Source organism: Euprymna scolopes, chromosome 5 (genome assembly GCF_053919585.1).
Source record: "Euprymna scolopes isolate OS-2025 chromosome 5, ASM5391958v1, whole genome shotgun sequence".
NCBI lineage: Eukaryota > Metazoa > Mollusca > Cephalopoda > Sepiida > Sepiolidae > Euprymna > Euprymna scolopes.
In genome coordinates, this window is record NC_136486.1 from 26,699,852 (window position 1) to 26,726,642 (window position 26,791).

Sequence of the window (26,791 nt, forward strand, 5' to 3'; positions counted from 1 at the left end):
TTGAATTGAACTGTAAGCCCATTGCAATCAAAATTAAAGAAATTCAGAACTTGAATTGAACTGTAAGCCCATTGCAATCAGAATTAAAGAAATTCAGAACTTGAATTGAACTGTAAGCCCATTGCAATCAAAATTAAAGAAATTCAGAACTTGAATTGAACTGTAAGCCCATTGCAATCAGAATTAAAGAAATTCAGAACTTGAATTGAACTGTAAGCCCATTGCAATCAGAATTAAAGAAATTTAGAACTTGAATTGAACTGTAAGCCCATTGCAATCAGAATTAAAGAAATTCAGAACTTGAATTGAACTGTAAGCCCATTGCAATCAGAATTAAAGAAATTCAGAACTTGAATTGAACTGTAAGCCCATTGCAATCAGAATTAAAGAAATTCAGAACTTGAATTGAACTGTAAGCCCATTGCAATCAAAATTAAAGAAATTCAGAACTTGAATTGAACTGTAAGCCCATTGCAATCAGAATTAAAGAAATTCAGAACTTGAATTGAACTGTAAGCCCATTGCAATCAAAATTAAAGAAATTCAGAACTTGAATTGAACTGTAAGCCCATTGCAATCAGAATTAAAGAAATTCAGAACTTGAATTGAACTGTAAGCCCATTGCAATCAGAATTAAAGAAATTCAGAACTTGAATTGAACTGTAAGCCCATTGCAATCAAAATTAAAGAAATTCAGAACTTGAATTGAACTGTAAGCCCATTGCAATCAGAATTAAAGAAATTCAGAACTTGAATTTAACTGTAAGCCCATTGCAATCAGAATTAAAGAAATTCAGAACTTGAAGATATAATTGAAGAAAGTATGTCATTATAGCAAGCCCAACAAGTAGTGCTGAAGGTTCCTAACCACCGTCACTAAAAACAAGCGCATTTAGATTAAGCAGAGGTGATAAATCTATACACACAGAACTTAGTCCATGCCAAAAAGTGACAAAATGATTAAGGACCTTGCTAAATAAATATTTGTTCTACATTTAACCTCAAAAGTGCCTACCACCACTTGATCAAAAAAGTGAATCATTAACTATTTCTGTGTTGAATAATCAATTATTTCAAATCTTAAATATTTTGTTTAGAATAAAAAATGGGACCACAGCTGTTCAAACGCTTATCCTCTATCATATAATAAAGTCCAATATGTATTCGTTTGTAATATGCAATGCCTCTGTTCAGTCTCAAGAGACAATGGACACTCCTGTAAGAGTAACTGCACATATAATTGTGAGGCAAGGGTTGCACAGTCACCAACCACACTTCTGTATTGGCACTGCTCAAGACCAGTGGCAAGAAGAGGCTTAAGACTGACTGAAAACAATGCCAAGATAATCGGAGAGCACATACAGCACCTGGATTTCTCGAAATAGCCACCCATTTTAGTACTGACCAGACTCAACATTGCTTAACTTTGGTGATCTAATGGGAACCGTTATGTCAATGTGATTATGCCATATATTATAATTTGTAATATATATATCATCATCATCAACAAGGGTTTTATCACTCAATGAGGAACCCCTCCCTGGACTTTAACAATATAACTGTCTTGAGCTATTCACTGCCTGTGGGACCCATGTGCTGTATCAGATCGTCCCTCCATCTCATTCTTGATCTTCCCTTTGACCGCTTATGTTCACAAGGTGTCCATTCCATTGTTCTGATGGACCATCTGTTGTTATGTTGTCTGGCTACGTGCCCTGGCCATCGGTGTTTGGATGTTTTGATGGCAGTATTGATGTCAATGACTCTTGTTGTTGGCAGATACAGATGTTTGTCTTTCTGTCTTGTAGAGTGATGCCTAACATTATCTTCTCCATCTTCCTTTGTGCTACTGTCAAGATTTCACTTTGGCAAGTTGTCAGGGCCCATGTTTCACTACCGTAGATCATCATAGGTAGTACATATTCATTGAAGAGCTTCCCTTTGAAGATATAAATTTTATGTTCAACCCAACTATATACATTACATTTTCGCACAACTGGTAACATTTATTGAATGTGTATTTTGTTTAATTTTTTATCTTTGAGTGATAATCAAGAGTCTTTTGACAACTTTTTTTATTTTAACCGGACAGATTGGACATGTGGTTTCTTCTGAATTTAAAAAAATACTTTAAAATATGTTAAAACACAAAAATTACTTATCCAGAAAGTTAACACCTGTGTGTTGTAAATTTTTCGCCCCTTTTTTGTTTTGTTGGCTCATGTTAAACGTATCCTATATGAATATTAATGTGAACACTGGCAAAGCATACTTTTTTGATAGAGGATGTAGTCTTATAAACAATATAATAAACAAAGAAAACTTAAAGATTGACAAATTCATAATTGTAGGCTACATGGAAACAAAACAACAGCAAGACAATTCCTGGAATCAATCATGAAAACTAAAATTACCCTCAACAAGGTGACATCTATAGTTTAAGTATATTCCCTACCGACAAATATTTTCTTTTTCACTGGCTACCTCAACTAGAAAACTCAAAATCATTAAAAATGGTGCTGGGTATGTTTGCATATTATGCAAAATATAAAAATAACATACCTAACTTTAAAACAAAAAAGTAAAAACCTAACTTTAAAATAAGAAAATAACATACCTAACTTTACAATATAAAAAAGCATACCTTTAAAATAAAAAATAACATAACTAACTTTCAAATATAAAAAAATAACATAACTAACTTTCAAATATAAAAAAATAACATACCTAACTTTCAAATATAAAAAAATAACATACCTAACTTTCAAATATAAAAAAATAACATACCTAACTTTCAAATATAAAAAAATAACATACCTAACTTTCAAATATAAAAAATAACATACCTAACTTTCAAATATAAAAAAAATAACATACCTAACTTTCAAATATAAAAAAATAACATACCTAACTTTCAAATATAAAAAAATAACATACCTAACTTTCAAATATAAAAAAATAACATACCTAACTTTCAAATATAAAAAAATAACATACCTAACTTTCAAATATAAAAAAATAACATACCTAACTTTCAAATATAAAAAAATAACATACCTAACTTTCAAATATAAAAAATAACATACCTAACTTTCAAATATAAAAAAATAACATACCTAACTTTCAAATGTAAAAAATAACATACCTAACTTTCAAATATAAAAAATAACACACCTAACTTTCAAATATAAAAAAATAACACACCTAACTTTCAAATATAAAAAAATAGCATACCTAACTTTAAAATATAAAAAATAACATACCCAACTTTAAAATATAAAAAAATAACATACCTAACTTTAAAATATAAAAAATAATATACCCAACTTTCAAATATAAAAAATAACATACCCAACTTTAAAATATAAAAAATAACATACCTAACTTTAAAATATAAAAAATAACATACCCAACTTTCAAATATAAAAAATAACATACCTAACTTTCAAATATAAAAAATAACATACCCAACTTTCAAATATAAAAAATAACATACCCAACTTTCAAATATAAAAAATAACATACCCAACTTTCAAATATAAAAAATAACATACCCAACTTTCAAATATAAAAAATAACATACCCAACTTTCAAATATAAAAAATAACATACCCAACTTTCAAATATAAAAAATAACATACCCAACTTTCAAATATAAAAAATAACATACCTAACTTTAAAATATAAAAATAACATACCTAACTTTAAAATATAAAAACAAGGTACATAGAGTGAGAGAAAAAAGTCAGGTACACTATTCCCTTTCTGAACTTTTGCTCATGTCTATCTTTCTTTCAAGTGAATTTAAATTATCTCTGCTGAAAATTACTTAGCAAATTTTTTTTTATATTAAACCACTTTAATAAATTGTTGTTACATTAAACAATTTTATTATAAACTCTTCAACAATAGTTATGCAAATTAGTCATTCAAATACAGAGTGCCTTCAATAAGTTTGCAGCCTTTATTTTCTGGCATTTAAAATTGTTGTAGACTCTTGGAAATCCATTATGTTATTGCTACACATCTTATGAGATGACTGATCAATTTTTATGATTTCAGGGTCAAATGAACAGCTAGAGAAGGAATTGGAATACACCATACTAAAGCCCGATTGTCACAGCTGGTGAATTTCAAAAATGCAATCTGGACGTGAGGACACTTTAGAAAAACGATATGCAATAAAATTATTTTAAACTTGGAAAAAATGTCACAAAAACATATGGAGCGCTTCAGACTGCTTTTGGACCATCTTGCCTGAATCGAGCATCAGTTTTTGAGTGGCATAAGAGATTCAAGGAAGACAGGAAGTCTGTGAGGGATGATGAGAGGCGTGGAAGGAGTAAGGAAGTCAGAACACCAGAATTGATTGACCAAATAAAGAATTTCATTGATATGACCATTGTGTGTCTATAGAGACAATATTTTTTTTTTCAACACTCCACAACTGCGTCTAATTTTTTATTCTCCCTCCCCCCTCACTACTATTTTGTATTATTTATTTATTTTTTTTACCACTGGGGGTTGCTTAATATCCTTACTACACCACTTCTCTCCACTAGTTGTTGACATTCTGATAACCATTCTTACCATGAGGAATTGGTGGTGTCTATTTTGAAAGCCGTTTGTAACATGAGGGGAGGGGGCAGCAGCAGCAACAACAACCCTACTTTAATTTTTCGAGGGGGCAGGCTTCCACTGAACAACGCCGGTTAGAGGGTACTACTTGTAAGAAATAATATTATTAATAATAAACTCTTATCAGTTCCAAAATTATTGAACTGTAAACAGTTTTACTCATAAGTGAGGAGAAATGTATGGGTTTATACCTTTCCCAACATCATTAGTATGCATATGATCGCAATAAATCCAATAAACTTCATAGAAGCCATAGGCTGCTGCAAATAAAGTGGGCTCCCTCTACCGAGCTAGAAAACAACTCACACCTGACAGTATCCTGTATCTCTACAAAGCCACCATTCGCCCATGCATGGATTATTGCTACCACATCTGGGCTGTTGCATTTACTGCTAGTCTCTCATTCTTAGACAGGGTCCCAAAAACAGAAACAAAAAAAAAAAAATGAGTCTCCAATCTAATAGGTCTCGCACTATCAACCAAGCTCCGGCCTCTGTCCCATCGCTGCAATGTTGCATCTCTGTGACTGTTTTGTAAGTACTTTAACGGAATGTGCTTTGATGAAATCTAATAGCACTTGTGCCCTCTTGATGTACATACCCCCCCCCTCCCGATTAACCTGACAAGCAGAAAAATTTCAACCCTTCACTGTTGAGGTCCCTAGATGCTGGAAAGCCTTCTAAAAGTATTTTTTTTTACCTCAAACTGCGAGACTTTGGAATTCTCGCTCCCTGTATCCTGCTTCCCCGATTGTACCAACAATGCAGAAACAAACATTTTGCTGCTCAACTCCCTACTTAAAGTGTCCCCATGAGTGTGATCTCTAAATTTTAATTCATAGTAGCCCCTTACAGCCTAGTGTCAATTTGCCTTATTTGGAGTGAATATGAGTGTGTAAAAAAAACAAAAAAAAAACAAAACGATTCCACAGGCTGTAACAGTATCCATTTAGACGAATTACAAACACCATAATAATCTAAGTAAAGTATAATCTCTCAAAAAAAGACAAATATAAGATTTGCTCTTTTTAGCCAAGATGAATGCCGATGCAACTGACCCTTATTGATTTTGCCCGAGCAAAAAAAAAAAAAAATGCATCAGTCACTCAAATCTTGTGACAGAATATTGGCACTATTGACACATGCACACACAATCCTCATCACTAAAAGTATATTAATTGGTTGGGACCCTTGGAAATTCCACAGTAATTAAACAAAATAGATTTCAATATCATCATTTTATCTACTTGTTATATTTTTTTTTATTATTTGTTACTTTTTTCTCTTGTTTACACCAAATTTTATTTGTTAATTTGATTGGCCCCATTCCTTCTTCACTGCGATCTTTCTCTATCGCTCTTCACAGAAGTGGTGTTGCTAGTCTCAGTCTTTTTTTATAAATACTATTGTGGCATGTGTTCTTCAGAATTGTTTGATCTATTCCCTGCTTCCTTTGTTCCAGCTCGTTAGACTCTTTGATCTAGTGGTCTTCACCAATTCGCTGTTTTGATACTTCATCAATACAGTTAACTCCAGTAGCTTCTTTCCAAGAAGTGCAAGGTTGTGAAACTCTGTTCTTCCTTATGGTTTTCCTCCTACCTACAGCCTTGGTCTTTTCAAGACTTGGGTCAATAAGCATCTCCTGTCTTTGTGATAATCATCATTCTTGTTAGCTTCTTACATCAAGTGGCTTCAAGTCTTGTCTCAAACTATTTCCATTAAAAAAAAACATGGCATATTGCCATTTAGATGTAAGGTGTTACTATTTGGAATCATGCCTACTGGGGACTATGTGAGAAGATGAACAAGATGTTTGTTCATATTACATTTAAATTTCTACATGTCATTACAGTCAGAAAAGCCGGAAATTGGGAGGGAATTCCAAAGTCTAGCAGTCTGGGAGAAGAAAGTATTAGAGTAGAAGACTTTCTGGCATCTAGGGACATCTATGGTGAAAGGGTGAGATTTTGTTGCTTGTCAGGCTTGTCAAGGATATTTATGTTAAAGAGGCATAATTGCTACGATTTCATCAGAGCGCATTCGATTAAAGTATTTGTGAAACAAACACAGGGATACAACATTGTGATGATGGGACAGGGATTAGAGGTAGATTGATAGTGTGGTACCTACCCCATATAAGAGATAGAGACTAGCGGTAGATGCTCCAGCCCAGACATGGCAACCATACTCCATGCATGAGTGAATGGCGACTTTGTAGAGATACAGGATACTGTCAGGTGAGAGTAGTTTTCTAGCATGGTAGAGGGAGCCCACATTCTCTGCAGCAGCCTTGGCAATGTCGTCAATGCATTTGTTCAAATTCATTCTCAATGTTATTTAAATTAACCATTTGGCAGCCACGAATTTGATACAGATAAATAAGACACCCAGAAATTCTATGGAAGTTCCTTGTAATGTAATGCCCTCCCCCCTCCACCTCTTTCGCTATAGTTGAGATGAAAGCAAAAATTTATTTTCTTACCTTGACTAATCCCTTTGCTGATCAGTCTTAAAGGACACTTTCTCAGTTTGAATCCCTCTCAATTAATCCAAGGTAGACATCAATGTTTCTTAGTTGATCGGACACAAGACCTGTATTAGACAATTACAACATTGCTCTTCTGAAATTTACCTGAAGAGAAATTTGAAAAAAAAAAAATTGCAATAAATATTTATATAAAATAATATTGGAATGCTGGAGATATCGTTATAAATTTAGAAAGGAGTTTGGATGAGGTTATAATTTGCAAAGCTATAAAAGCACAGGAGTTTAAGGAGAGTAGAAAGTGAACCTTTAATTTACTTTTGGCAGTAACTTTGTCACTCGTTTCCTTTGTTATTTTAGTCCTTTCATTCCATGAGAAATGTTTCTGACAAAGGGGAAAGAATTGCTGTTTTCTGAGTCAAAATCTATCCATCTAACATTTAATATTGGTTAGTTTTTTTTTTTTACCATGAACTAATAATTTTTAGCTACTTACACCATGTGGTTTTATGCCTTGTCTGGAGTGATTTTTATTTTTAAAAAAGTTGAAATATTAGAAATTTAAGGAAACCACAAATGAAGGAAAAGGAATTGAAGTGTTTATCCGATACAAGCATATATATATATATATATATATATATATATATATATATATATATATTATTAAATTATTTTACTATAATAATTATTAAATACCTACAGACACTAGTGTTTCATCCTTTTGGGAATCATTAGTGTAGGGTGTCACGATTTACATGGGTCGGTAGATTCGAACCCAGCAACAGAAGGAATCTCTGACTCCATTAGCAAGGACTTAATCCATTTAGCCACAATTAACCCCGAGAAATTCTGTTGAAATTGTCTGTCAGAGTGATCTAATTATATGATGATCTGCACACACACACACACACATATATATATATATATATATATATATACACATACACACACACATATATATATGAAAGAAATATAAAAGGAAAAGGGAATGAGGTGTTTACCTGATACAAGCAAGGGTAAACTTCAATCTAATATAAAAACCAACATTTATATATTGATATATTAATCCCAACCAAATAAAAAACCTCAATACAAACACAACAGAAAGTAGAGCTTCTTATAAGAGAAAAGAAATTACAGTTTTAATTTCTTTTTTCTAGTATATATATATATTTTTTTCTTTAAAATAAATTATTTACCTTAGCTTTCTTTAGGGTAAATAACTTTTTTTTTTAAGAAAAAAATATAATTTTAATTTTTCTTAATTTCTTCTACATAAAACAAAATACTTTTATTTTTAATTATCATATTTTTACATTTGTAATATTATTGCAACCCTGGTGTCTAACTCTGTCCCGTGGGAAGGCATTGTAAATAGGAATATTATTGCAACATTTTTTAGGGTTTTGCTTGTTTCATTACATACTATTTGATTTCGATTGTTGATGGTGGCACATGTCATTTTTTTTTTTTTTCTTAAACTTTTTAAATCATTGCTATATATTGGGTTCAATATAGTATACGTATATAAATACGAATCTGCAATTATCAAAATATCATATTTAAGCATATTTTACGACTGTAAAAAATATATATATATATATATATATATATATATATACAACAGCAATATCGTTGAAACTTTAATTAATTATTTAATTCATGGAAGTAACTTTCCCTGGTTCCATCAGATATGACTGGATAGAAGTCCTAAGTAATTTATTATTTTTTTTTCTTTAAAATAAATTATTTACCTTAACTTTCTTTAAGGTAAATAATTTTTTTTTTTTTTTTAAAGAAAAAAATATAATTGTAAGGTTTCTTAAATTTCTTCTAAATATTTACATTCCTCATCAAATAAAAACAAAATATTTTTATTCGTGATTATCATATTTTTACAATTGTAATATTATTGCAACCATTTTTTTGGTTTTTGCTGGTTTCTTAACATATCATTTGGTTTCGATGATTACTTTTTAAAAAACTTAAAATCATTACTAAATATTGGGTCCAATATAATATAATAATAAATATGAAATTTACAGTCATCAAAATATCATATTTTAGTGTATTTTATGACCGGGCAATACCAGGCGGCCAGCTAGTATATATATACAAATAGCAATTAATATCGCAATTGTATTTTTGAACTGAACTTTTAACTTTCCAAAGAAGGTCCCATTACAACTGAATTATTTCAAAATAGTTTAACTACTGTGCCATGGGTCCTTGGAGATAATACAAGTATGAATTTTATGAGTATTAAACATATTTTATTTCTATAAACATATTTTATTTCTATATGTAAATATCATTATTTATTATTATATAATATTATATATACATTACAATTTACTTATTACTATATATATTATCTATCATTTATAATTAACGGTACCAATATTATGTTAAATTCTATACTAGGTGAATTGAATAAAGGGTTCCATTCAAAATTCCATGTAGACTCCAGAATCTGACAGAAAAATTCCCAAGTTCGACAAAAGACACCTGAAGCAGGTTTAAGGTTAAATCAACCGAAACATTATGAAAATGATACTCAAGATGAGAACAGTAGTCCGAAAAATCCAAATAATACGAATAAAGGGTTCCATTTGAAATTCCATTTGACAGAAGGATTCCTTACTTCAAGAAAATACACCTAAAGAAGATCGGAAGTTACATGTGCTGAAAGGTTGTGAAAATAAAACTCAAGATGAGAAGTGTAGTCTGAATATTTCAAACCTGAATTATCAATCCTTATCTCAAAAATTTAAAAACATAGAATTATGTAGCATTAGAAGATAAAAGAGTTGGTACGTGGTGGTTAGGGATGGTCTGTATTCTTCAGCGAAAAAAAAAAAAAACCCAAACTACAGCACTGAATAATATTACATGAAAATGATTCCTCTCCTTTTCATTCAAACATTTTTTTTTTTTTTTTTGCATTATTTGATTGTAGAGAAAATAAAACTTTCCATTCTTTGAATGAAGCTAATTAAAAGGCCAACCTTTTGTTATTAATTGTTTTTTTTTTTTTTGGGAAAATTCAAAATATACAACGTGTATTCATTTCATTTTTGAGAATTCATTCTTTTATTAATTTGTGTAGTTTTAAAATTCCCTCAGAATTGGTTTTTTTTATTATTTAAAAACTAGCAAGCCGCCTGGCATTGCCCGGTATATTTTATTCATGCAGATTTTATATTTATTAATATAGAACTAATACTCCATTGATTATTATATTGTACCCAATATATAGTAGTGATTTCAAAAATTTCTTTCAAAAAAATGACTGCTGTGGCATTAGCTGGAATTGAAACCAAAATATTCAACACTCCAGCCTTAGGCATTATTTAGCAATTCAGCCTTATGGATAAAAAAAAAAGGCTAAATATTAAGCCACTTCAAGCTAAAAATGTTTATGTATGCATGCTCAAAAGTTAGTCGATTTACTTTTGCCAAATTTTTACCCATTAGCAGCTATTTCTACAGACTATACACCAAACTGAAAGTCTTCCTGAAGTCCAAACACTATATATCAGGTTTCAAGCTTGTTAACCAAATATTCAGAGAGGAGTTTGGTAGAGAGACATTTCATGCATGCACACAAAGTCACATTATATATACATAATTCAAGTTTGAGATATTCAAAAGTAGGGACTAATGAATACGAGATTGTTAGATAGTGCTCGATAACAAGAGCAAAACATTTTTTATTATTTTTTCGAGGGTAAACAGTTACATTTGGTCGCTACAAACAAGACCTTTTCTTTTTTTCTATAGCATCGAATGGTTCAGGGTTGCCTGACAAAGTCTCATTGACTGAAACAGATGGCTGTTTGTAGCGACCATATGCAACTGTTTACCCTCAAAAAAAAAAAAATTAAATATATATATATATATATATGATAAATATATATATATATATATATATATATATATATATATATATATATATACACACACACACTAATACTAGAACGTTTTCATCCTAAATTCAACGTAATCATACACAATGTAAAAATTATGGATAAAATGATTTAACCGTAATAATTAAATGAAGCCAATCATCTAATAAGAAAAATAAAGAATTGAATTAATAGACGCTCGTTTTTCAAAGAAATATGCAAATTAGTAAACTTTCATAAAGTTGCTCGCATATCCACGACTGAGTCACCCTTTACCAATAACATCATAGAAAAAGTAGGCTTTTAATATCAATGTCAGAGCGAGAAAAAACCAAACTTTATATCAATATACAAAGTGGAACAATAAAATTGTCACTTTAGAAAAGACGATATGATTCCATTTTCGGTTTTCTTTTGTTGTTGCAGACTATCTATTAGTTGGCCAGTTGTGTACAAATCTCAACAGTGATAGGAGTCTTCTATCATGTTTGAAAGTGATACAATGTTCAACGAATGAGATTGGAGATGCGCCGCTGTACATCTCATGCTCTCTACAAATCTAAGTTATAACAACAGGACCATTGCCAGCATCCTCAAAACACACATCTGGACAGTTCAGTGATTGAGGGACGTGCCCAGGGTGATGAAAACAAAGTTTCTGGTCACAGTTATGGTCTTTGGTGTGGTTCCAACTAAGAGCCACGTCATGCCACTTTACATCTTCGAAATCGTCTTGAAAGTCAACACCAAAGTTTACCTGCATGTGCTGAAGAGTGTGGTGATCCCCTGGTGCAATCAGGTGGCCACTGGTAGACCCCTGGGTGTGGCAGCAGGACTTGGTGGCAGCCCACAAATCCAAACAGATGCAAGCTTGGCTTCAGAAAGACTGCTATGGCTTTGTACCTTCCTATCACTGCCCCCCCCCTCTTACCCTGCTGGACTACTTCGTTTGGTCATATGTCAAGAACATCACCAACATAACCACCTGCAACATCAAAGCCTGCCTGATCGCCAGTATTCGCCGAGCTCCTGCTTGTGGAAAAGGCATGCTCCCAGTTCCAGACCCATATCAAGGTGATGATTGAGGTAGCTACATTCAGGTAACTTGATTATGTAGCTCTACTACATAATCAAGTTACCTGAATTGATTTTTTTTTCAATAAAAGTTTTAAAATAAAGCTGTAGTGTTGTTTTCTTTAGGGCAATACGTTTATCGTTCCACCCTGTAGATTAATAAATTGCAGTTTAGAAATGAAGATATTTAAATTTTCTCGTTCTTTAAGTTGGGAATTTAAAAAAAAAAAAACTGTCTTCTTTTATTCAAAATTGTGAAATTTTAATGAAACAATTTTTATTGCAACATTTTGATATAAGAGGAGATGATCACTGAAAGTTGGAAGGTTGTACTTATAGACACTTTCGATAGGAACTGACCAACCAAACGGAGTCACTTTCTACTAGCAACTAATCAGAAACCAGAATTGCTCCATAAAAATGTTGAATAAAATAATAAAAATATTAAATCTTTTAGCATTCTGGTAAAATCACGTCATGTGTTTTATTACGGGACATTGCCTGATCAAAAAAAAAAAAAAAAAAAAAAAATATCCACCCTCAGTTAAACTAATTCCCTACCCAGTCTATTTGATAAAATCAAAAGTTAAATCCTGAAACTTTTTGGCCATGTCAAAACGATCACTGACCTGTTAAAGTTAGGGTTTGAGGGTATGTTAGAAGGCAAAAGAGGCAGAGGAAAGCCAAGGAAAAGGTGGAGAGAAAATGTTTTTGATTGGACATTTCTCAACAATTAGACATCCATCAACCAACTTGCCCTGGATTGGAAGAAATGGCAAAAAATAAGTCATGTGGGTTGCAATTCGCACCAAGCGGAAGATGCGACTTGTGATCATGAGCATTCAGGCACATAATTTTTCGGATCAACATGAGAAAAATCTTTTGCTCTCTGCCTGCAAAATATTAAAGTCCAAGACTTATACAGAACAACTACCCACCGAAAACTCTTCATCTCCAGGACTTGTACAAAAGAGCTACCCATCGGAAACTTTTCTGAAATTAAACATGGCTTTTGATTCAAGAATTTTTTTCATTTCTTTTAGACTTATATTACAAAATGGATCACTGAAAAAGGCTGCACTTGAAAAAAAAAAAGAAAAGAAGGAAAGGGGGATGGGGTGTTTAATGTTGAGTGAGGTTAGTTACAATGTCAAACATATAGTTGTTTGATTTTTTTTTTGTTTAGTTAGTTATGGTACTCCATCCATGTGGATGACAGCGTCTTCATTTATTTTTATTTATTTTAACTGACTGTGACTCTGCTGATAACTGAAGCCCGATGCGTAATCTGCACTGCTTTGCACAGATAGAGCACAGGAAGCCAGGATTTGGGTTTTGATGGTGAATGGCTGCCGCTCGTCTGTGCCTCAGTGTGCGGCACTCCATAGCTGCTCGCTGAAGCTCATTGTTGAACAAGACCATCCTGCTATCACATGTGGAGCGCCAAGTGTCTCTGTCCGCTGCCAAAGTCTCCAAAAGATTTATGCAGTGCTTGAGGATAAGCTTGATGTAGTCTTTGTAGCATTTCGTTTCGTCGGCCATGAGTGAGCTGACCAAAGAGTACTCTTCCAGGTAGTCGGTTTGAGGGCATTCTGATGATGTGGCCCAACTATTATATAGTCAGGGATAGAACATGTCATATGTGATGTTGTGGATGAGATATTAAAACAGTTATATTGTATTGAGAGGTGGAGGATATCTTTCTTATAAAACCACTTATAAACATATAAATTTATGTATTGATTAGCCAGGGGTATTGATATTGACGTATAAACTGAATCCTGTTGTATCAGAGTTATCACACGGGTATATATTACAGTTCATATTTACATAAGGTATCATTTTTGTATAGGAAGAATAATATATGCTTCATACCTGCTTTCTTCAAGAGTTCTATCTTGCTGCTGTGACGAAAAATTAAAAGACCAACATCATAACCAATTGAGACCTCTGTTCTTTCTTCTTTTGTGAAACCACAGAACAACATTTTGTATTTTAAAATATAAATTCATTTCAGTTGTCTCAATTGGTCTTCACACGAGTCTACATTTCTTGTCTACATTTTTATTCTTCCCAGCCTCGCTTCCTGGCTTCAAGTATGCCTATTCATTCTCGTGACCAAACTCTAACTCTCGACTGACTAAAACTTCCCGACCTCCTGACCTCAGTTCCGTTATGCCATCATTCAAAAAGCACACGTATCCCTTACGTTTGACCTTTCCACGTCTGCCTGTCAAGGTTATTTTGTTTATTTAACCAAGCTAATTCATGTAAACATCCTCAGCTAAAACCCATTGCTACACTTTATTCTATAAACAATAAATAACTCGCAATATAAACTATTTTAAGAATATCATTGAATAGATAAATAAATAGATAGATAGACAGATAGATTGATAATAACTAATTAACTTTTAACAATGTTAATTATCTAACACAACGATCGAAGCTGACAACGGATAAAGAGTGACTCTAGAGGGGGCAACTCCAGCTCTTGTGCGAATCTCTGAATGGGACACTTAAGGTCAAGTGAATTGGCCCTATGCATTTTTTTATATATTAATTTATCTTTTTTTAATATTAATTAATTATTATTTTCAACATTAATACTTATTTTAAATATTAATACTAATTTTAGATACTCACTCTAAATAATAATCAATATTTTATATATTAATCAATACTTGTTTTAAATATTGTTACTTATTTTAAATATTATCAATACTTTTTTAAATAATAATATTTATCTATACTATTAATACAATTCTAAATGCTTATTTATTTATTTATGTTCGGATATATATACCAATAAAACTTTCAAACGGATGCACAGAATTGAAAAATTCTTTTTTTCCCTGAAAGGTGTGAGTCTCTAGATTGTCATCTATATATGGTTCCTAACGAACAACGCTGAGTCATACAAAAAGCCTGAAATAAGGGTTTTTGGGCTGTTTTGTGCAATTGTCGAAAAAGTTACCTGCCCATGTCAATGGAATTTAGCACTGTCTGTATACAGTCGTGGTAACATCTTTCGGCATACAAACAGAACTTGTGGCGCAATTGATAACACGTCTGACTACGGATCAGAAGATTCCAGATTCGAATCCTGGTAAGTTCGTAATAATTTTAACCATCATTTTATCGAACGTTGACTCATTATCCTTACCCTTAGGGTATTTTTGTTTTTTCAGTGATTTTGTTTTGTGCATATGGGAATTTTCCATACTCCAAGTCACAACGTAAGCGTTGATGGTAAGACGATGTTGAGTGTACTTGATGTAGAGTGTACTCGACTTTGTGTTTGACTTGGTGTTGTGTATGACGATGCGACACAGCCGCTAGTTTTAAATCTAATCAATACTTTTTTTAACTATCAATACTTATTTTAATACTCGTTTTAAATATTAATCAATACCTATCTATACTATTAATAAATTCTAAATGTTTATTTATTTATTTATGTGTGTGTGTATTTGTACCAATAAAACTTTCGAATAGATGCACTGAACTGAAAAATTCTTTTTTTCCCTGAAAGGTGTGAGTCTCTAGATTATCCTTATCTATATATGGTTCGTAACGAACAACACAGAGTTACACAAAAAGCCTGAAATAAGGATTTTTGAGCCGTTTCGTGCAATTTTCGAAAAAGTTACCTGCCTATGTCAACAGAATTTAGCACTGTCTGTATACAGTCGCGGTAACATCTTTTGGCATACGAACAGGACTTGTGGCGCAATGGATAACACATCTGACTACAGATCAGAAGATTCCAGGTTCAAATGCTGGCAAATTCGTAATAATTTTAACCATCATTTTATCAAACGTTTACTCATTGATTTTGTGTTTGACTCGGATTTGTGTGTGCCGACGTGACACCATCGCTAGTTTTAAATATTATCAATACTTTTTAAAATATTAATACTTATTTTAACCATCAATACTTATTTAAATACTTGTTTTAAATATTAATACTCGTTAAAATATTAATACTCGTTTTAAATATTAAGCAATACTTTTTTTAAATATACATTAATATTTTACATATTAAAATTCTTTTAACACAAATTGGTCACAAAAGACTAAATAAATTAAAATAAATTGTTTTTGACTTTAAAATTATATCATCATGAGTAATGATTACGAGATAGCTATACAAAATTGGGTGAGAATAAGCATTTAGATTCTGATCCTAAATTATAGACTTTAGGGTTTAACGATGTATTGAATATGTGAGTAATTATGGTTAACAAATGAACAAATCCAAGATATCAAATATCGATTTTAAAGTCTGGAATAATTCCAATATTTTTCTCAAGTTCAATACAAATACTGATTCTGTTCTAAATTCCCGATTCTTATCCTTTAAAATTATAGAGTTGCTGTTTTTTGTTTTTAATTTCTGGATAAGCATAAGAACCCATATAACATGTGTATACATATTTTTTTTTTTACTGTTAATCACTCCAAAGAAGGCACAGCACCACTTGGACGTAAAGTGCTATTATTTCGAACCAAATCTACAGGGATACTATATAGGGAGTTGAGCAGCAAGATGTCTGTTCACATTACACTTGAACTTCTGCATGTCAGTACAGTCAGGGAAGCAAGGTCTCAGCAGTAAGATATTTACTGGATCGATAGAAGGATCCCACTATTTTCCCAGCAACCTTGGCAACAGATTTGATGTACGTGTTCCATTTCAGATCAGGAATAATGGTCAAGCCCAGGAGTTTGTCAAAACATGGAGCCTCCCCAAGACGAGAGCCATCCATTTCACTTGATGCCAGATGGGGATCAGAGCGTTGAATGATGTAAAGACAAAAGCTTAGTTTTAGATGCATTAAAAGTAACCAGTCGCATCTTTCCCCATTGTACCACATGCTCAAGATCAGAAGAGAGAGAATCAGAGAGAACTTGGCCGTTTATGATCTTTGATGTGCTGCCGTAGATGGTGGTGTCGTCAGCATAAATATCTATGAATGATCCAAGGATATGACTTGGAAGATCATTAATGTAGATCAGGAAGAGAGTTGGGCTCAGGATGGAACCCTTGAGGGACTCCAGCATTAATACAGAGAGAAATGATTTAATAATTGAGAAGACTTTTCCAGCTATACCGTAACTGGAGATCTTGTGAAGTAGACCTTTATGACATACCCTATCAAAGGTCTTTGATATGTCAAGAGCAACTGCCCTAGAAAGGAAGCCTCTGTCAAGAGATTCGCTAATCCTATGAGATATAACCGTTAACACATCTGCTGTAGATCTAGCAGAATGGAAACCATATTGTATGTCACTAAGAAAATGCCTCAGATAAGTATTGAAAATCGATAATTGAATATAATCAATTAAAGAAGGAACAATCCAATTTTGACCAAAGTTAACACCCTTATACAGCCTAATATCATAAGTGCATTTGAGAAGTTTTATCACTAGGGCAACAGCATATTCTTTTCATTTTCTTGACTCTTGAGTGTGTATCCATTGATATCTTATATGCTTTTATATAGAGTGACATGGTTCTCGGTTAATTAACTATGTCTAACTCTGTTGAATATATACTCGAGAGTCAAAACAATGAAAAGAATATTCTGTTGTCATAGCCCTATTTATCACCGCACAAGCAGAAGAGTTCGGCATAAAAAATCAACAGTAGGTTAATTGATAAGAGAGGCTCATGTTCGAAATGAATATTTCTGGCTAGAGCACAATTGAACCATGATGCTGGACTTTTGCATTTTAAACTATAATTCAAGCCATTACATAAAATGGCTATAAAATCAATAGTAGGTTCTCTACAGTGCAATGTAACAATATAGAGTACAATGTATTGTGAACTAGGTCGTTGGTTGGTTGGTTGTTTTTGTTTTACAGCATATCAACCCTTTTCAGGTTATTTAATGCCGAATCCAGTGATTTTGAAGAAATTTTTTTTAATATATATATTTGTTTTTTTTTCAAGTCATTTTCTATTTAACCCATAGTCCGGGTCAGAGTGGACCTAGGAGCAATGGCAATTAAAGGGTGGCTCCACACTCCCCAAAGCCCGCAAGCTGGGGCCTCACCATCGGATATAGTTTAAGGTCATATCCAGGACTGTGAACTAGGTCATTGCAGGGAGGAATGTGAAGCTTCCTCCCAGTGCACCATGGTGGGTCCCTGACTAAAACAGGCAATTAATCTTATTTTAAATCTCTTTTGGCTCAATTAAATTTCCGATTGTTGCATAAAAAAAATTACATAATGAATATCAAATCATTGGGATGCTTTTGTTTTTGTTCTTTTTTTAATGGAAATCGCTCCAGGCAAGGCATGAAACCACTTGATGTAAGGGGTTAAAAAAAATACCACTTCAAGGTCAAAACTAGCCGATGATAGGTGTTATATGAATAGATTCCGATCCAGAAAACAGCAATACTTCCACCGTTGTCAGAAAAATCATTCATGGAATGTGAGGACTAGAGGACAAAATAAAGAAAACGATAGTTACACATATGACAAAAGTAAACAGAAGAGTCACTTTCTACTCTCCATAAGTACGGTCATATTTTATGATTTTTAAATCTCTTCCGACTAAATTAAATTTTCATTTATTTTATGAAAGAAATTAAGCAATGAATATCGAAATCTTGGATGCAGATGACACACTTTTGGAAGCAGCATTATGCAAAGATCAAAGATCCTAAACTACATTCATTCAGGCTCTGCCATTGCAGAAGTTTTTTGAACCGGAATTTCAGAGCGGTTAACTCTGGAAGATATTTCTCCGTATCCATGTTGTTCAATTTTTGACAGCTCATTCAACAATAGCGCAACTGAAGGATGAAGAAAAACAAAAATTTCAAAGAGATACTGACTTTTAGTGAAACTGGCTCTAATTCATAAATAAATAAAAAATTTTTTTAAAAAAAACAACAAAAAAAACCCAACCCATCTCATTACTGACCAGGCACAACATTGCTTAATTGAACATTTGGATTAGACTACATTTTCAAACCAATTGTGATAATCGCTAAGTTTTGACCTTTGTTAATTTAGATAATGGTTTGGGAGTGTTTTCCTTGCCCTCTTTCAGCGCCAATGATTGGTGTAGAGAGTGGCTTTCGGTTTCAGACTTATTAGGCATCTTTTTTCTTTTTTTCTTTTTTTTTTTTGCTGCCTTCTCGTAAAGGTTAAACAGATTGGCTGCTAAAAATAGAACACACCAAGTATTGATGATAGCGACCATCCTCTGCAAAAGTATACAGACCTGTTTGTTTTTGCTTACCTCCCCCACCCCGTTACAAGAAATAGAAGATAATAATCATTATCATCATCATCAGTACCAGTTTGAGGTTTGTTATGTATATTGGCATATGTTGGACAGCTTTTAGAAATTGACCTCCAAACTAACCTATCTCTGGCCAGGTCTTCATTAATCCTGCTTTATTTCAGATCCATCCTGCCAACTGATATTGCTTCCTCAACTGTTGTAAATCTAACTCAAGAATTCTCATCTATTCTTTTGATTTGACCAAACCAATAAATACTCAACACATCTCCATGTTGTCCAGATTTTTTTTTTTAAAAGTAGAATTCGCTCCAGACCATACATGAAGCCACTTGATGTAAGGAGCTAAAAACAACAACAACAAAATACTACTTCAAGGTCAAAAAATTTGCCAACAATAAATGTTAGATGGAATAAATTCCAGAAACTTAAAACAGCAATTCTTCCCTCTTTGTCAGAAACATCACTCATGGAACCCTGGGACTAAAAAACAAAATATACTTTCTCCACATCTGAATTCTCATCCGTCTTTATCGTCTTGCACAAGAACCATCTGTCATTCCACTACATTTCTTGTGTACACGATCCTTACAAAAGTAGACAATAAATGGGAAAAATGGTATAACAAAAAAAAAACAAAAAAAAAAACAGCACTAGTCAAGAAATAATTAATTTTTATTTTTAATTTCTCAAAGGAAAAAAAAAGGAAAGAAAAACACATCTTCCATTAACTTTGTGTGATCATTTTGGATATTTTTCTTTTAATATATATATATATATATATATATATATATATATATATATATATATAGTGAATGACAAAAAACTATATTCCAAAATTCATGCTGTTGACCATCTTATTATTTATTCCTTTAATTCAATTGACATTTACAATTCTTCACAGCATCTGTTTCATAGCACAAGATCAATTACTTAATCATTATATCACTCAGTGAATCTATTATGCCCTTAACTCATCAGAAGAAATAGCAAGAATCAATCCGTCAAAAAGAAATAAAGTGTGATTTGACATGATTAATATATATATATATATATATATATATATATATATATATATATTCCCCTTTTCCCCGTGCATGCTCATACTTTCACTACACCGATGAAGACTGAAGGATCGGTCGAAAATTATGTACTTATAAAAAAAGTTTTTTAATTTTTTTTCATAATATTATTTTGTATTCCTGCACGTCACCAATTAAAAACGAATAAAGAAAAGTTATAAGCTTTTATACTTTTCGTATTCTTTTTTATTCATATATATATATATATATATATATATATATAGACATGATTAATATATATATATATGACATGATTAATATATATATATATATTATATAGCATAATCACATTGACACACTGGTTCCCAACAGATCATTGCAGTTAAGCAACATTGAGCCTGATAAGTACTAAAATGGGTGACCATTTTGGAATGTGCTTGCCGCTTATCTGGGCATTATTTCCAGACAGTCTTGAACCTCTCCTTGCTACTGGACCCAAGCAGTGCCAATTCAAGAGAGGTGTGGTTAGTGATTGCGCAACCCTTGCTTCATAGTTACGTGTGCAGCTACCCATACAGGGGTGTCCATTGTCTCTTGAACCTAACCAGAGGCATCGCTTCATATATATATATTAATAAAATTGAAATTTATAAGATCTTTGAAGTATCTTTGAATTAAAATTAAAAACTTTAAATAAACAGTGTAAATACGTGTTTTTTAACATAGTTTGTGCAAAATTTTTAATATATATATATATATATATATATATATATATTAGTGGTGGGATGATTCCAATATTTTTTCCCGATTCTGATTTTTTATAAATTTCTAACTATTTAACTATAAAAGTGTTATTTCATCCCGATTACCGTAAAAACACATCTTAAATGTGCCTATATTTTCTCAAACGTAAAAACACACTTGTGAGGCGGTGATCTAGAGATTTTAGCTTACTGGAAGTTTAAATCAGTAAACATTTATTATTATTATTACAAGCAGCGGAAGATGTTTTTCAAACCAAAATCAAATAAAAAAGATAATTTAAGAAATCAGTTTTGGCATCGGAAAATAGGCGCAAATTTTTCCGACTCCAATACCGATTCCCCATTGCGATTAATTGTCCCAACACTATTATATATATATTTGGTAAAACTGGTAATTAGTAAAAACTTGAAGAGAGTGCTCAATACTATTGCAGAGCAAATGTGTTTTATTTTTTTATTACTGTTTTATCTGTTTAGCTACATATGTTTCAGATGTTGGACCATGGTTACGATCCAACATCTGAAACATATGTAGCCAAACAGATAAAACGGTAATAAAAACAGTTACAAAGCTGCATGCATTCGAGTGATTAAAGAGATTATACGCGTTTGTATTTTGATATTTTGTTGTATAGTCCTATTTTCTCTCAGTACATAGCGTTCAATGATCTTGCTGCATTCAAATAGTTCTTGCATTGTTTTTTGCACTGTACTACTTTTTCATACAGATCAAAGGTTGCCATTGTCTATCATAAAGTGTCTGGCAGTATAAGGGGCATAACAGGCTATTCACCATAATGGCTCCTTATTTTTTCCTAGTAAGAATTGGTGAGTTTTTGGGGGAGCTGGATTTTGTCCACATTAAAAACCTACCTTGTGTCTAACTGCCCTCGTGGGGAGATAAATAAATAGAGCGATACCATTAAGCTTGACTGTGTAGGTTTTAAAATATGGCAATTTATTAAAAACAGACAAACCCAAGTTGTACAAACTGACTTGCAGACATGCAAAGGCAGATGAAAAAAAAAAAAAAAATTATATCATCAGAGTAAAAGGCTGACATATTTCCAGTGATTACAGAGAATTTACATTGTTAGTACAGGGAGGGGACCCCCCCCCCATATATATATTTTTTTTCTTCTAGAGCTTCTGAAACTCAAGTCCATTAAGTGTGAGCGGGAGAAGGGTGTAAAAACAAAGGAGAGCTCTTACAATGACAAGAGAGGGGCTGTAGTGGAGAAGGACCAGGGCGGAGACAAAGTGCATCTGATGATGATGTAAAGGGGTTTTCTACTTAAAATGCTTCACATGTCAAGATTCTAGATAAGACTCAAGGCTCTTAAGAAATTAAAAAAAAAACATTACAAATAGAAATAAATTATCTGAACCCATTTAATAAATGGAATCAACAAACAAAAACCTTAATTTCTTCCAATAATTAATCACAAAGAAAACAATTAAAAGACATTTTCTTTTTATTTCTTGCTTATAAAAAAATATTCTTTCTTCAAGATAATTCCGCCGATAGATAAACCAATTCCATCTGTCATCAGAAAATGAGTTCTCAGTTTATTTTCAGGTATTTTGTTGGAACAGAAATGTCAAATCACACAGAAATTTTTCACAATGTACAAAGTATTAAGGAGATTTTGTTCTTTTGTTTTACAGTATATTAACTCTTTTCGGATTATTTAATGCAGTATCTGGGCATTTTAGTAAAAGACTAGTAGGTCGCTTGGCACTGTCTGGTCGTAAGATACGTTTAAATATGATATTTTAATTCATGCAGATTACATATTTATTATTATAGAGACAATTCTTTATCAATTATTATAATGAACCTTATATATACTAGTGAGATCAAGACTAAAACATATTTTTTTGAAAACACTAAAAAATTGGGTGCCATCAGCTAGAATCAAAATAAAAATATACAACTCTTCCACCCTAATTCCATAGCCTCTGAGCTAGGCCTATATATATATATATATATATATATATATATATATATATATATACTAGCAAAAGTACTCGTCGTTGACTGGGTTCAAAAACAGCCTACAGAAAATGGACTCTGATTTATGAAAGTATGATAGGTTATGAAAAGGAAGGATTGTAAAGAGATAGCTTCGAATTTGGGGGTATCAAAACCAAAGTAAAATATGATGAAAGTAAAAATAAAATAGATAAACCCCATAATTTATTATACCATACCTGTTCACACTGAAACACTTATCACAATATTCTGTGGATCTATATTAAAAAACTTTGTTAAACTTTGTATGGAGATCAGGCGCGAACGAACACCCCATAATTTTATTATACCATATTTCTTCAAACTGAAACATAATTATCAAAGTATACTTACGCAGATAGATATGAAAAGTCTTTATTAAAGTTTGTACCTATTTCGATTCTATGGAGGCCAGGCGCGAACGCAGAATGCATGTGAGATGACGGCACAAAAAATAGTGAAGAAATGATGAATGTGAGAAGTGTGAAGGGCCAAGGTTGCCTTCACATTTTCGCCAAGTTTCAGAAAAATCTAATGGATGAGGCAAAAGTTATGAGGTAAAAAGTGTCATTTTTTGCAATTTTGGGACATTTGTGGCCCCTTTTGAGCTCCTGGGAACACAGAATTCCAGTGAAAAATGGACAAAAGGTGCAGTTTCACGCTTTAAGTCATGTATATTTGAATTCAGCACTATGGAAAACCACTACATAGACATATCAAGTTTTTGAGTAATATGAAAAAAGAGCTTCAAAAAGGCTTTTCTTTTTTTTTTTTTAGCCGTAACAGTTCCAGAGGGATGCAAACCAGAATTTTGCCAGGATCACCCATACTGAATTTATATTAAGAACAATGGGCTCCACATTTTCAGAAAAATCTAATGGATGGATCAGAAGTTATGGGGCAAAACATGTCATTTTTGGCCATTTTTGACTTCTTTTGAGCCCCTGGGGACACAATGGAAATTTTTGCAAAGAAAATATGTTTACTGTGCACATCTATTTAATGAAATACAATTTGTGGTAAAATTTCAGGAAAAACAATTAGGTGGTTATCTGGCAATCGTCTGGACTAAGAGACGGACGCATGGACAGATGCCACTGAAAACATAGGTCTCTCTCCGATAAATCAGATGACCAATAACCATATTTTGTCAACTGTTGAATTATGTATTTACTGCATGAATACTTTTGAAAATTAATTATGTTTCTTCCTTTTCTTAATTTGCAAATCTCCATATATAAAAGACAAAATGTGTGTGCGTGTGTGTTTGTATGTCTCACAAACACTTCCGACAGACGCGTCAGAACGTGACAAAATTCGTATCGTTTCAAAGATCAATGTCTCAGACAACAAATATCGAAAAATTGTCCAAAAGATTATTTCTTTCACCGTCAACTGGACCGTTATCTGCAAAGAGGGGTCAATTTTTACTGTCGACATTTTTGCAAATCATTTAAGCCTCACATGAATGATGTCACATAAACAGGTTACTTCGAATGCCCGTGACGTCACAATCACGGTGGGCGCATTGATAAGACCGTTTGCTTTTTTCACCTCCTTTTCCTCTTGCGCGTTAGAGTCTGCTTAGAGTCTGATTTTTTTTTTTTTTTTTTTGCACTCGAATGGGTACTCACTGCTATTTTGAGTTGTATTAATTCTTTTTTTTTTTTTTTAGGGCTTTGGTTGCTCAACCAACCTCCTTACACACACCTTGACACACCCGGGCAATGGCGGGCACCTTGGCTAGTCAATAATAAAAGCTGGAGATAGCTTCCCCTTATTAAAGAGTTGGACTAACAGGAAGGATGATTCCCCCATGTATGGAAGCTAAAAAGAATAATATTTTAAAATAAAATAAAGGATCTTCGATGCTTGTGTAAATTAGTGAGGTTTTAAACCACCGCATTTCAGGTGAAAACATAATACATTTATTTGTCATATTGAAATTAGTGTAAATGCAAAAATTTACAAAAAATTGTCCAGAAGATATGCAAGATACTTATAAGCTGGTACTTATGCAGGATAAGGACCACGCTATCATAGCAATTTTTCTGGCAGTTTAAGTAAAATGCTGAAAAGTTCCAAAATGCTAAGCCAATGAAATCACAGCAGCCAACGTCATTTAAGACAAGATTTGTTATCATTGGTTTATTGTTAAAAAAAAAAAAAAAAAAGCTAAATATTTATCTTGATTTGTAAAAAAAAAAAAAAAAAAAAAATGCTATAAAAATTTAAAATACTTATCATTTTTTTGTTATTAAAAAATTAATATTTATTCATGAAACTTACCGTACAATAAGTTTTTTTTTTCTTCATTAAATTATCTCGGTAATAATAGAAATATATATTTTATTGAAAAAATTAGCCAGTGTTTACACACACACACAAAAAAAAATCACAAAACTTGTTTGGCACGTTTCTGCATTTTACGTAAACTGTCCAGAAAATTCCGAGAATAGCATGGTCCTTATTCTGTATAAATACGAGAAAGTCTTGTAATTCATACAAGAATTTGTTCCTTCATATTAAGAAATAAAAATATTTTATGTAAACAACCTCACAATTTTAAATTAAATTTTGACTTTAAAGCTTGAAGTTTACCAAATATATTTAAGTCTGCAAAAAAAAAAAAAAAAAAAAAAAAAAAATTAAGAATTTTAAACCTTTGAAAACAAAAAAAAAATTTTTTTAATTAAATATTTTGGATGAAATCTATGACCAATTTTGCAAATTTCAGTGGGTTTTATAACTCATTATGTAATGGCAGAAAAATATTTGCAATAATCATTAACTTATTAACATCTCAAACGAATTTTCTGTTAAAAAAAATCAAAAATGCATTTTTGTCATTTTTTTTTTTTTTTCTTTCAAGTTTTGAAACTTGTCAATAGAATGTTGCACATAAAATTTCCTTTAACGATTTCAAATATTTTTTTTCTATTTTTTTAATGCATCTAATTGAGAAACAAGAATGGATCCATTCAGGAGATGTATCCATTCAATATAGATTCTTAGTGTTTGAAATGCTATTTTAAGTCTATTTAGACCGGTCAACAGACAGAGCTACTTACAGAAATGCTTGGATGCATTAAAATTATTTTACTTTTTTTTTTTTTTTTAAATTTTATTTATATACTTTTACATTACTAGCATGGGTGCCTGCATTGCCCGGGTGTTTGGAGGTGTGTGTTGAGCAAAAGAAAAAAAAAAGTGGTAGTAGGAAGGCAGGCTTGAACCCATACCACGAAGGGGGAAAAGAACGGGAAAAAAACGTGACGTCTTTGCTATTACGACCACCACCAAACCGGAAGTGATGTAGGTTTAAATTAAGGCTAGACAATAAAAAAGAGGGGATGACTTTTGAAAATATCAGTGAAAAAAGCGACCCCTCCCTGTAGAAAAATGCCCAGTTGAGGGTGAAGAAATTAATGTTTTTAGCCAATTTTTCGGTATTTGTCGTCTGAAAGGTCGAGCTTCAAAACGATACTGATCTTGTGAAAATCCGTCGCTTCTGTCGAAAGTTTTAGGCAGACATGCAAACATACATACATTTATATATTAGTAGCTCAAATTTTCGACCCAAACCAATACCCTTTATGTAAAATTTCAAATGTTTA

General features: G+C 32.2%; 1 protein-coding gene across 5 annotated transcripts in view; it reads right to left on the reverse strand.

Annotated features, from left to right (window-relative positions):
- LOC145276747 (uncharacterized) overlaps nucleotides 1–26,791 on the reverse strand; it is a 288,238-nt gene that overhangs the window by 81,091 nt on the left and 180,356 nt on the right. For all 5 annotated transcript variants that reach the window (XM_080127979.1, XM_080127980.1, XM_080127981.1 and 2 more), the window contains one exon: nucleotides 7,120–7,269. The gene's annotated coding sequence lies outside the window, so the exon portion shown is untranslated. The remainder of the gene's footprint in view (nucleotides 1–7,119; nucleotides 7,270–26,791) is intronic.